The sequence below is a fragment of the Chenopodium album genome, chromosome 4, assembly GCF_948465745.1.
Source record: "Chenopodium album chromosome 4, dcCheAlbu1.1, whole genome shotgun sequence".
Taxonomy (NCBI): Eukaryota; Viridiplantae; Streptophyta; class Magnoliopsida; order Caryophyllales; family Amaranthaceae; genus Chenopodium; species Chenopodium album.
The window spans coordinates 63,015,182-63,029,205 of record NC_137837.1 but is presented as its reverse complement, the minus strand read 5'-3'; the positions used below and the strand labels follow the sequence as shown (position 1 = coordinate 63,029,205).

The window sequence follows — 14,024 nt, the reverse complement described above, 5'->3', positions numbered from 1 at the left end:
CAATGATTTACCGAAGGCAATTTAGTGGTGCCATGCATGGAATCCCACTAAATCATCTCAAAGAGTTCGAGAAGTATTGAAATACGATCAAGGTCAATGGGGTTTCTTAAGAATTCATAAGGCTCAAGCTATTTCCATTCTCTCTAATCGGAAGAGCTTTGGAGTGGTTAGACAAGGAAGTGAAGCCTAATTCCTTGAGAACTTGGGATGAGGTAACTAAAGAGTTTCTTTCTCGTTTTTACCCTCAAAAGAAGACCGCTAAGGCAAGAACTCTAATCCAAAGTTTCAAGCAAAATCCTAGTGAGAGTTTGTATGAGGCTTGGGAAAGATACAAGGAGTATCAACGAGAATGTCCTCACCATGGAATCCCGACCTACCAAATCATACAAATTTTCTATGGAGGATTGAGTCCTCAAGGGAAGTCATGTCTTGATGCCGGAGCCGGAGGCTCGATCATGAACAAGACCGAGGAAGTGGTATTAGATATAATGAAGGATGTAGTTTGTCACTACATGGATTGGCAAGAGGGAGAGAGAGAGTCTACATGCAAGAGTGGCTTAAGGGTCTATTCGGTTGATCATATCAATGCAATCAATAACTTTTCTTCCCAAATCTCAAACTTGGGGAAAGAGATGACATTGATCAAGGACAAGCTAGAGAGTGCCTCTTCGATTGCACCAAGTCTTCCCTCCCACATTAAGGGGAGAGGTACATCTTCCAACTCTACTCCTCCTTCTACTTCAAGTAATATGCCAAGTGGTTGTGTCTTTTGTGATGTTTGTGGGTCTTATGACCATGACTCCTCTAGTTGTCCACATGCTTTTGAGAATTGTGATGATGTTGAAAACAATGATTGTGAGCAATTGAACTTTGTTTAATTTCCAACAATAACAATGGACAAAGATTTGATGGTCCACGGAATTTTGGGACTAGGAATGCTCACCAACAAGGTGGTTTTGATAAATACAACAATAGTGGTTATAGGAACCAAGGAAATCAAGGTTTCCGAGGTAACTATTACAATAAAGGTTATAGTAACAAAAACCAAGGCCAAGGGTATGGAAATCAAGGCCAATCTCATGGCTTTGGTGGCCAGCACCAAAATTTTGGCAACAATTAATATTGAGGTAATTGGAACAACCAAAATAGGGACAATTTTCAAAACAACAACCAAAGGGGACCCCCAAGATTTGCTCCAAGACCTCAAGGCAATGGTGATAATTCCTATGCTCAACCCCATCTTCCAAAACTACTTAAGAGGAGATCATTGAAAATCAAACAAAGTTCTTGAACACTTACATGGTGGTAAGTGATAAGAAGTTTAATGAAATGATGACACATAACAAGATGCTTGAGACCCAAATCACTCAACTAGCCAATACCTTGAAAGATTGTGCTAGCCCTTCTTCATTACCCTCTCAAGTAGTTGATCCTAAGAAACCCGTTTATTTCATCACCACAAGGAGTGAGAAAGTGCTTGAAGAGAGAGTTTCTAGGATGAGTGAAGAGGATGAGAAGAGGAGTGACTCAAGTGAGGAAAATGAGAACAAGGTGTCAAGGAGTGTGAGCAAGGAGGAAGTTTAAGAGAAAGAGATGAGTCTAACAAGATGAGTGAGAGTTCTAATGAGAAGAGTGTTGAGAAAGAGAGGAAGAAAGATGAGGATTTCAAACCGAAACTTCCATATCCCCAAATGTTCAATAGATACAAGTTGGATGAACAATTTGGGAGATTTATCGAGATGCTTAGGAAAATCCATCTTTCTATTCCTTTCACCGATGTTTTGGGGGAAATGCCTAACTATTCTAAATTTCTTAAGGAAATCTTGAGCGGTAAGAGAGATTGCAATGTGGTTGAACTGGTGAGTTTGGGGGAGTGTTGTAGTGCCTTTATCCATAATGACTTACCCCCAAAGATGAAAGATCCCGGAAATTTCTCCATTCCTTGCAATATTAATGGGAAATTGTTTCAAAATGCCCTTTGTGATCTTGGTGCTAGTGTTAACATCATGCCTTACTCCATTTTCAAGAAACTAACTTAGGTGAGCTCCTTTCAAGCAACATGACCCTTCAATTGGCCGACCATTTTTATTAAGTTCCCAAAGGATAGAATTGAGGATGTTCCCCTCAAAATAGGAGAGTTCACTATTCCCGTAGATTTCATTGTGCTAGAGATTGCAGAAGATGACAACATTCCTATCATCCTAGGGAAGCCATTCTTAGCAACTTGGGGTGCTTTAATAGATGTTAAAGGTGGCATTATTATCTTGTGTGTTGGTAATAATAAGGAAAGTTTTAAGCTCAAGTCGATGCATGAGTCGCTATCATATGTGCAAGGAATTATGTGCATAAACTCATTGTCTCCGAATGCTAATGATTCCATGTTTGTGTATTCAACTAACGATATGCTTGTAGCTTGTGATGATGTTCCTAAAAGTGTTGAAAGCAAGGTTGTTAGTAAAGAAGACAAGCGTAGGGAATATTTCAAGCCATCCAACACTTGAGCCCCACTGTGATCATACACCTAAGCATGGTGGCGTCCAAAGGGAAGGAAGCTAGAGTAAAAGAGTCGCCAACAAGTTCTAGGAACTTGTAAACTGTTCACAGGGTGAAGGTTACACCCCTTAACAATCCAGAAGATTGTTAACTCCAATAGGTCTGGAACCATGACTGGAAGTTCGGGGATGAAGGTACAAATCCAACCTAAAAGAGACTGAACTTGCCCTAAAAATAGGCCTCTACTTTATTCTACTCGTATTCATGTGCGCTTTCTGACTAACATGCAATCATTAGATTAACCCTAAACCTATTTAGTCTATGTTGGTTGAATATTAATGCACAAACAAAACTATTATTAGCTATCACTTGAATTATAATTATATTAGCCCTAAACAAGATTATTAATTATCTAATTAAGCGTGATTACAAGCACAAATTCCCTTTAAACATGCATAAAAAGGTGTGATCAAGCAATAATAATAATAATTATCAAGCAACATAATAACAATCATTATAACAATTATAATTAAAATAATCATATTAATAACAAAGCATAAGAATAATAGCAAGATCCTAGGCATGATACTAACAAGATTAATAACAAACCGTAGCATGTCACTAAACATTAAAGATCAAAGCTTTAGCCCTAACATGATACTAACATGCCATTAAGAAAGAAATAGGAAGCATCATAATAATCATACATGATATTAGAAATATTAATTAACCCTAATCATGATACTAGGAAGCAATAAAACATCCTAACATGATACTAGGAATCAAAATAATAATCTAAGCATGATCTCTATATCAAAAGATCAATAAAACAATTAAAGTACTTACTTCGATGCCTCGTACCTCTTTCTAATAACAAAATACACACGTTAGTAACTTCAAGAAAAATATTAAATCAAACAATAAAATTAAATAATGGAATTAGAGAATTGGGACCAAACCCTCAGAATTATCAAACCTTTCACGTCTAGGGTGAAGGAAACTTTACACTTGGCTAGGTGTGTCTAAATCTAGTGTATGAGGAATTTTGAGAGAGGGAAGGTTTAGAAAAAGAATAGAGAGAGAAAGAGAGAGATGATTGATGTCGATGATTTGAAAAAAGAGAGATACGACCCCTATTTATAGGAAAAATAGCATGGGATCGAAGAAAATCATATTCGGAATAAAATACCTCATGTCGCAAATGACAGGAGTTAGCGCCAGACGATAGGATCGTCGCCAAGCGACGAAGGCCAGCGCCCGGCGATGAAGGTTAGCGTCTGGCGATGACTTTGTCGTCTCGCGCTGTTTCAAAAGTCAACGCGCTTTTCCACACGTAATTACCTTCAAAACCGGTTGCAGGTAACTAAGCAGTTTTTGAAATAAGATTTTAATGTATTTTATCCTAAATAAAACATCTTTATAATTATCAATCCTAATTTAAGTATAATTAAAGAAAACCTTCTAAATATTTCTAGAAGACTAAAATCAATCCTAATCACTTTAGGAATAATAATTAATAGGCCCTCCTCTAGATCATTGTACCACTTTGAAAATCATTGGGCCTAATTTAATTTAATCCATAACTTCCTCATAATTCATCGGAATTGGGCTTATAATATATTGTTGGAAAGCTCTTTTCGAGCCCAATCCATTTATACTATTATTGGACCCTTATTATGGACCAAACCAAATTAAACTGGCTATTTTTCATAAATAAGAATAAGAAAAGAAATATTTTTTGAAAACAGAAATAGAAAACATCCTCATCACTGGACTTTCCACACTTTAACTTTATTTGTTAATAAAATGACGTGAAAGGTATTCATCACTGGGTTTGGTTTTGGGGAGACATATTTGGGTGTGTAGGGAATATTTCAAGCATTACCCCAAACTTGAACCCCACTATGATCATACACTTAAGCATGGTGGCGTCCAAAGGGAAGGAAGCTAGAGCAAAAGAGTCGCCAACAAGTTTTAAGTACTTGTAAACCGTTCACAAGGTGAAGGTTACACCCCTTAACAATCCAAGAGATCGTTAACTCCAATAGGTCTGGAACCATGACTGGTGTTCGGGGATGAAGGTACAAATCCAACCTAAAAGAGATTGAACCTGTCCTAATAATAGGCCTCTACTTTATTCTTCTCGTATTCATGTGCGCTTTCTGACTAACATGCAATCATTAGGTTTACCCTAAACCTGTTTGTCTATGTTGGTTGAATATTAATGCACAAACAAATCTATTATTGGCGATCACTTGAACTATAATCAAATTAACCCTAAATAAGATTATTAATTATCTTATTAAGCATGATTACAAGTACAAATTCCCTTTAAACATGCATAAAAGGCGTGTGACAGGCTCAAGTCGTATTCACCTAATCAAAAATAAACCTAAATCCACTAACTATGTAGATAGGGAAGAAGGGTCGAACCACAGGGAAACAAGTCAATTTACTCCTAATTAATTAAATGCAATCTAAATTATCAAGTAACAGTTTGTTGTAAAAATGTAATTAAATACTAAAAGTAAAAGTAGGAAAGGAATAAAAAGGGTTTAAATCAATAAAGGGAAACCTAGGGCATAGGTTCACTAATAAACAAAATTCCAGGGAAAATCATAATAAGCAATCATCAAGCATCAATTAATCAGATTATAAAGGGCTTTCGCTACGTATTATAATCACAGAGTTAATTTACCGGTATTAAATCTCATCCGTCGAATCTTGACTTAACCATTTATAAATTAGTCCGTCTATTGAAACTAAGCCTAAACATCAATTCTCATATGTCGAATCTCGAATTAATATTGCTAAACTCATACAATTAAATCTGGCCAAACCTAATTGCATAGCATTAAATCAATTAATAGGAAATTAATCAAGCATTGATAATCAACAATCACAAATTTACCCCTTCATATTATTATTAGATCCCCATAAACCCTAGAAATAAAACTACTCAAGCATAATTAAATCTAAACTAATCAAATCAATAAAGCAAGACATAATGAAAGAATTAAACAAAATAACTGAAATTAAAAGAGAAGAAATTGTTACCAAAAGAATGGATTAATGAATGGAATTAAGAACAATGTTGAGAGAGTTTAAGAGAGAGAAAATCTAAAAGAGAAGGTAATCAAAAATCACGTACAAAAATCGTACTTAAAACTCCCTAAAAAAAACCTAAACGAAAACTAATCAGGTCTCTATAAAACACGCGCCCGATCGGGCCCGCCTTTTTTTCTACGCCCTTGCTGGTGTGCCATGCCCGATCGAGCCTACGCTCACCTGATAGGGCGCGCCTTTCTTCTTGGTGCTGCTTTGTGCGCGCCCGCAGACAGGGTAAAGTCGTATCCCCAAATCAAAAGTAATTCCTAAATCCTCTAACTAATGTAGATAGGGAAGTAGGGTCGAATCCATAGAGAAATGAGTCTTTCTATTCCTAATTAACTAATATAATCTAGATTATGAAGTAACCAATATATAAATTTGAATATGAAACTAAACTACGAAGATTAAGAATAGAGAGAAAACAATGAATAAAAGGATCTAGGGTATAGGTTTCACCAATAAATAATATTCCAGGGTAAAACATAATAATCAATCATCAATGCATACATTAATCAGATCATAAAGGGCTTTCGCTACGTATTATAATCACACAATTAATTTACCGGTATTAAATCTCATCTTTCGAATCTCGACTTAACCATTTATAAATTAACCTGCCTATTGAAACTAGACCTAAACATCAATTCTCATCTGTCGAATCTCGAATCAATATTGTAAAACTCATGCATAAAAGATCAGGCCTAATCTAGTCACAGAGCATTAAATCAATCAATAGGGAATTAATCTAGCATTGACAATAAACAACAATAAATTACCCCTTCATATTATTCATGGATCCCCACAAACCCTAGAAATAAAACTACTCACGCATAATAAAAACTAAACTAATCAAAACAATAGAATAAGACATGATTAAAGGAATAAAGTAAACAACTAAGATTAAGAGAAGAGAAATCGTTACCAAATAAATTTGGAATTAAGAATAGATTAAGAACAAAGTATATGAGAGAGAATGAAACTAATCTAAAAGCTAAGTAGAGAGAGAAAATCTAAGAAAATAATTAAGAGAGTAAAGAAGAGAGTAAGAAGATGCTAAAATCGTTTTACGGAGAAGTACTTATACTCCGTACGAATCCTAAACTAAAAAAAACTTAAACGACGCTAAACGTCTCCTAACAATAACACGTGCCCGATCGGGCGAGGCACTGCCCGATCTGGCGCCCCTTTTTGCTCATCAAGGTTGAATCTCGCGCCCAGCCGGGCGCGACTTCGGGCGCCGACCTTTGCTTCTCTCGCCCGGCCGGGCGCGCCTCCGGGCGCCAGCCTTTTTGGCCGGGCGGCTCTCTTAGGCCACTATTTGGACTACGATTGGGCTCCAATTCTTCGGGCCAATCTGGGTTTCCTCTTCGGGTCTTGAATACTCGGTCCAAATGCCCCGATATCACATATACCGAGCCCTTAATCACCGGTTCGATGACTCTAACCGGCCCTGTGCTATAAAAACTGATCGTGCTTCTCCAATGCTCGTGATTGCTCCATAATATCTCGGGAAAATGCTCCAAAAGTGCAAATCCCTGCAAAAGTCAACCAAATCTACGAAAACACTAGAAAGCACCAATTAGTAATAAAAGTGGCTCTAAAGAGCCAAAAACACTACTAATTGAAAGGAATGGTGTCCTTCGAACAAGTGTATTATTCTGATGGCGGGTTCAGAATTATTAGAAAGCTGATATATTCAGTAAGGTCAAGTGATCGGAATGCCTGGGTGGAGGCCGCTTCCGATCAGTAATATTAATATAATTAATATTACAGCTTAATCTTGACTGAACCCTTCGGGTCACACCCAAGCAAAATATACGAACCGACTCGACGAATTAATTCGGAAGAAATTAATTCGTCGCCCAAGTGTTAAATATTTAGACGTCAGAAATTCGAGCTTAGAGCGTTGAAACCGAGCGTCGGAAGTCGAGTCAAAAATAATAAAAAGATGAGACGACAAATTAGTAATAAATCAACAATGACCAAAATACCCCTAGCATCGGAATCTCGAGTGCTAGGGGATTAGTCGAGCTAGCAGCCCGCACCATGTGCGAGACATGCTAGCAAGGCGTGGCTAGCAGCCCGCACCATGTGCGAGGCATGCTAGCACAGCACGGCCAGCAGCCCGCAAGCAGTGCGTGACGTACTGGCGTGCGCTGCTGCTAGCAGCCCGCACATGTGCGTGGCTAGCTAGCAGCGCCCTCGGCATCAGCAGCCCGCACTGATGTGCGTGGGCGTGCTGGGCCGAGCTGGCAGCAGCTAGAAGCCCGCACGGTGCGAGGCTAGCTGGGTCGTGGGCCTAGGTCGAGTAGAAAGGGGAAGCTAGTAAGTATGCTTGCTTTTTGGTGTGGACAAGTGTCACAAGGAGAGGAAGGAGTGGGGAGCAAGTATGGTCCCCTCCTCTCCAAGTGGTCCATACTCCTCTTTACATATGACTAGGACACTTGTTGATTTATTACTTGCTTATATATTTAATTTAATTTAGCTTTAAATTAATTTGTCGAATTTCATGAATCCCACATTGATGGGATAGAAATTCCCACTCATACTTTCCTCTATAAATACTAACCTTGGGATTTGGAGTAAAGTGCTTGAGTGGGAGTTAAAAAGAGCATTCCATATTTTGGAAAAACTCTTAAACTCCATTAACACTTGGGTTTTGGTCGGACCTTGCTAAATCCAAGGTAGCGGACCTAAAAAGTCGTGTTCGTCCTTTGTGGGTGGATACCGTTGGAGGCACGGCATTTGCGGTGCTCAAGGCTTTCAAGTAAGAGCCCGTTTTGAGAGGGCGAAGCTCGCTTCAAGGGTATGATTCGTTCTTCCTTTTCTTGTGTTTATTTATTTATGCTTTATGGTTTTATAATTACGAGTGGTTCCTTGGGTCGGGGTTGTTTCCGCGGTGAGTTGGACTCACCAAACCCCAACACTAATTATGACCAAGGGACGGGGGTAAAATACTATATAAAATAGACACATCACCCGCCCGATCGGGCGTATGCTTGCCCGATCGGGCCCGGCTTCTTCTTCCAGGCTTGGACTTTGATTGGGCTCGATTCTTCGGCCCAATTCGGATTTCCTCTTAGGGTCTTGAATACTTTATCCAATTGCCCCGGTATCACATACCGAGCCCTTAATCACCGGCTCTCACCGGTCCTGGGCTTCAAAAACGGTCGTGTCCTCCTAATGCTCGTAGTTGCTTCATGAAAAACCTGGAAAACGCTCCAAGTGTACAATTTCCTACAAAACTCAAGCAAAACTACAAAAACACTAGAACACACAAATTAGTAATAAAAGTGGCTCTAAAGAGCCAAAAACACCACTAATTATGACCATGGGACGGGGGTAAAACACTATATAAATTGGACATATCAAACTCCCCCAAGCCAAACCTTTGCTTGTCCCTAAGCAAAGAGCTCATCAATGAACATATAAAACATGCCTCATCCCAGTAAACAAAATCAAGCACAAACGATTCAAGGCAAATCTAATGAACATGCTTCAATGTCAATCAGTCTCATTCATCTAATCATCCTTCCTCCCCAACAATTGTCAAGTAGAGCAAACCACATGAGCATATAGAATTCAAGACTAGTGCTCACACACTCAACTCTCATTTATGTGGCGAGTAAAAGATGTACTCGATCGCTCTCCAACCAACCCCTTTATTTGTGAACAATGCCCTCCCAACTCACACTCTCGTGTGTTTAAAACAATGAACGCTCAACCTACTAGTCGACTCGAAATATGTCAAATCATAACTTGCATTGATAAACAATACTTTCACATTCATACAACTCTTATGCACAAATGTCGGAAGGTCTTTAAAGCTTGTAATGTAAGGCTAGGGTCAAGGGTAGGATAAATTTAGGAAAATGTGAGAGTAAAGTCATGCTTAAGGGAGCCATATCCTAATAAAACCCAAGGTCACAACAAGTGATGACCAAAACATCTCCAATTACAACTCAACTCCACAAAAGTTCACCAAACAATCATATACACAACACAATCCCAACACTTACATATTCACTCCCAAAATATGATAATAGGAAATAGAGTGAATTAAAACAAACTTTGAAGTACTTATTCTTTTTCTTTCTTTTTTTTTTTTCTCTTTTGAATTTTTTTTCTTTTTTTTTTCTTCTTGAGCAACCTTCAAATAGAACATTTGAACATATGAAACAACTTTTTTTCCTTGCTTTTTTTTTTTTTCTTTTTGGCTCATATTAGAAATTTTCAACTTTGAAACATAAAACATCAATATTTTCCAATCAAAATATAAAAGAACAAACACTCTTCTTTTATTCCCACATTGTGCAAATGATATGCACACCACAACTCCCTCACCTCACTAACTAATAGCTCCCCCAAGCCAAGCTTGGGACTAGTAACCAATGGGGCTCATATAGGCTTGTAATGTGGCTAAATAAACAATAAAAGGGCACAAGCAACAACATGGGTAACAAGAAGGGAACAAATGTATCTAATATTGTCTGAAGGCTACCTAAGAGAACAAATGCCTTCGTCCTCCTCAATGTGCATAATATTGAGTCATAAAAACATTACTAATAGTTGCAAACCAATACTCAAATTCCTTGACATACCAGGAACCATCACACATTCCTAACCAAATCAACTATTCAAGCACTATATTCACAAATAGTTGGCAAAATTGACGCATGTTTAGGAATCCAAACAATTAAACTTCAAATCATGATTAACAAATTCACAAAGATCATTATCATATACCAAGAATCAAAACAATATTTTCCAAGTATGGGACACAGGGAAGCATGATTTACAATTCATTGGAACGTATTTTTGAATTTTTTTTTTTATTTTTCAATTTTTTTTGTATTTTTTCATAAAGGAAAGCAATAAAAACTACACTAGAATGCAATAAAAACTATACTAGAAAAGCAATAAAAAGAGAAAAGAGAGAGAGAGTTACCATATATACAAGAAATCTCCCCCCAAGCCAAATCAAGCAATGCCCTCATTGACTTGAGAGGGTAGCTAGGAGAAGCTACTCCTCATCATCATCCATCCTCTCGTAGCCTCCTCCATAACTCGAGCCGGCACCATCCTAGCTCGTTCCAGCACCACCGTAGCCCGAACCACCTGCAAAATAGTTAGGGTCTACATTTTCCCCCATACCCCGAAAAGAAGCATCACCCCTATATCCATGGACTGAAGAGTAGTCCACATATGTACCAAAAGCTCCGGGGGTGGTATACCCTCCTTGAGGGTATTGGAACCAGTCGGGAACTAATACCTCAGGGGGGATAGCCCCTCGGCGTGCATAGTCATCGTACATTGGGTATAAACCCCTCCCGAGGTTCCTCTCTACGTCACCCACCCGCCTATCCAAAGTGCCTAACCTAGAGTCTAGGTTTTGCACCATGCCCTCAAGTCTCCCTTGCCCCCTCTCTATACGGTCAAGTTGGCTCCGAAAATCCGAAAAGTCATAAGGGGCATGAGGGTCGATGTTATAATCGACGGAGGAGGTGGGCATGCCATAGGTGAAGGGTTGGGGGGGTGGTTGGTAGTGCGGTGAATGGTGTTGGGGGGAATGGTGGGGTTATGGTGAAAGGTGAGGTTCTTGAACCTCGCCTTGACCGTTTATCTCAAATGTGTAAGAAGGCTTCCCCTTATCAAATTTGGTCAAGGCGGGGTTGGGTAGGGTAAAAGCTTGGTCTCTCCTACCCGATTCCCGGTGGACTATCCACCAAGTCTCAGCGCCCATGGGTTGCACCCAATTTAGGCCCCCTAAGTATGCTAGGTCCATGAGGGTTGAACCCACTACTTTCCTATGCCCGTTTGGGTTCCATCCTAGGTGTTTAATAGCAATATGGGTCACAAACCCCCCAAAATAGATAGGCGCCCTAGACCTACCCGATTCGGCCGCATTGGCCGCCCTTTGAAAGTGTTGGGCAATCCTATGTGGTATGTTTAATTTCTTAGCATTAGGGATCATATAGGATGCCAACAATTCAAGTTCATCCCTCCTCACGTTTGCCGGTTCATGCCTCCCAAAAATTGTGAGGCCGGCAAACCTTTGCCAAAACTTTGGGATGAGATGTTGAATCCACGTCCCTTTGGCGTGTTGGAGGTTAATCATACCCTCCCCGGTGAGTCTCTTGTAGACCACAGAAATGTGGTCTTGGGAGGGTTCGATAGGTTTGTCCGATTTTAGCTCAAACAATTTACCAAATTCTTTTAGAGTTAATCTCACATCATTGTTTAGCAATCGGAATTGTACATGAGTGATCAAAGCATTCATTTTAATAAAAAACTAGAAATAAATTCTAATGTCAAGTAATCATTAGTATCATGATGCATTTGGAAGAAACCACTCATGCATATACCCTTAAATAATTTCACTACGGGTTTATCAAGACCTAGTCTAGACAATGTAGGATGATGAAGGAAACGAGTGGAGACTACCTGCCTCTGGATGAGGTTGAGCATCCTTTCCCGTTGTTCCGTTGAGGTGATAACAACATCCTCCCATCACGGTATTTAAAGCTCAGGGTCGACCATTGGTTGTTGTTGCCTCGAACTTTCACCCCTTTGTTGTCTAGATCGTTTTGAAGCCATTTATAGTGAGAAATTTGGGGTATTGAAGCTTTCTCTCTCTAAGGGTTTTAAGAAATTTTGAGAGAAAGTGAGAGAAAATGGGTGGAAAATGTAGAGGAAGGTGTGAGGATTAAGAATACGTAAAAAAAATTTAGGTTTTGATGGATGAATTTGAGAAGATCTTGGAAAGAAAGTGAGGTTGAAGGTTTGAAAATGGAGGTTTTAGAGAGAGAAAGTGTGAATAAAGAAGAAGAAGTAAGAAAGAAAAAGAAAAGAAAGGGGGAGAAGGAGGATTATATCCTCCGGATTTTAGGCGCGCCCGATCGGGCAGGGTTGCTGACTCGAACCTCAAAATCGTCAGATTGCTCACCCGATATTTCTTTTCGTGGCACTCGATTTCTCCAAATTTCCGCCCGAGCAGGCGGCCTCGCTCGAACGGGCGAAATTACCCTTGATTTCTTCCTTACTTGCGCGCCCGATCGGGCGTGCCTCGCCCGATCGGGCGAATATGTGCTCCGATAAAATCCATATTTCGCGCCTCTTGCCCGATCGGGCGAAATTATGCTCAATTTTGACCTACAGATGCACGCCCGATCGGGCGTGTACCCAATCTGAAGCTTTTCTTTTCTTCGCCTTTTTCTCTTAAAAACTCCGTACTTTATGTTCTAAACCTGTACAAAACACTCATGAAAGGTAAAATTTCACTCTCCCCACCTCTCTAAAAAAATAAAATTAAAATTAAAATAACGAAAAATTAGTCTAGAAAGCAAGAAATACGGGTTGCGTCCCGCAAAGCGCTGGTTTATCTAGGTCCCGCACGACCCTCTTACCACATTGAAGCTCAAAATGTATCGGAACCGCTTAGGTGAAGTAATTCAACTGCACCAATCGTAGCCCCATCATGATATAGCTTGAGTCTTTGGCCTATAAAAGCAATCTAAATTCACCCTAATAGAAAACAAATGAGTGTCATAAATGACACTCATCACCTTTCCGTTTCATCTACCATATTTATACCAAATAATAAATGTTTTAAGTAAGCTTAATCGAATCATGGCATATTGCATCCTCTCCTACTAATCATCCGTAATATGCATAAACCCTTGTATTGTTAGTTAGCACCCGACAAACTTAAACCATAGCCAACTGTAGTTTTAGTTGGTTTATTAAACTAATACACTGATCTTAACTGCAATTATAAAGTAGTATTTCCGTTATATGATATATCAAGAAACACAATTAGTCAACGAGTAACGAATAATGAATGGGAAACTAAGCTAGTATCTCTCGATCAAATCAACAATATAAGTCTAAATTACATAGCAATGTACAACAATATTTCTTCTATTTCCTTTCCTTTTTTAATAATTTATTTTACGTTAAAAAAGATTTACAAATTGAAAGACAAAATAGTTGAAAATAAATCAAGCTGCACGTATGGAAATATAAATGTAGGCTAGCTTGATTAATAAATTACTCCCTTCGTGTTTAAATAAATGAAACATTTCCTTTGTGCATGTATATCAATACAAAACTTTGCCAGAAAACATCTTTAATTATCAATAAATAACAATTATAACAATTGAATATTGCAACAAATACCCACATGACTATATATTTATTCTTCTGTATAAATCACACAAACATTAATTAGTCAAATTAAATTAGACGAATAGTATAAAAAGTCAAAACGATTAATTTTATTTAAATACGGAAGGAGTACTTGTTAAATGAAAATAATGTCTAATGGGTGTTTTTTGACTTTATTGGGATCTCCCTGTGCTTTAATTCTTAGACTGAAACTCTATGTATGATTGAGATTGAGTTTGAGTTTCGAGTTGATT

The 14,024-nt window shown here is 38.6% G+C and overlaps 1 non-coding gene across 1 annotated transcript; it reads right to left on the bottom strand.

Moving 5' to 3' along the window:
* Window positions 1-261: 261 nt before the first annotated feature.
* Window positions 262-367, bottom strand: LOC145629675 (small nucleolar RNA R71). The gene has a single exon (XR_014111832.1). It is a non-coding gene; the product is annotated as a small nucleolar RNA R71 (small nucleolar RNA).
* Between the last annotated feature and the right edge of the window lie 13,657 nt (window positions 368-14,024).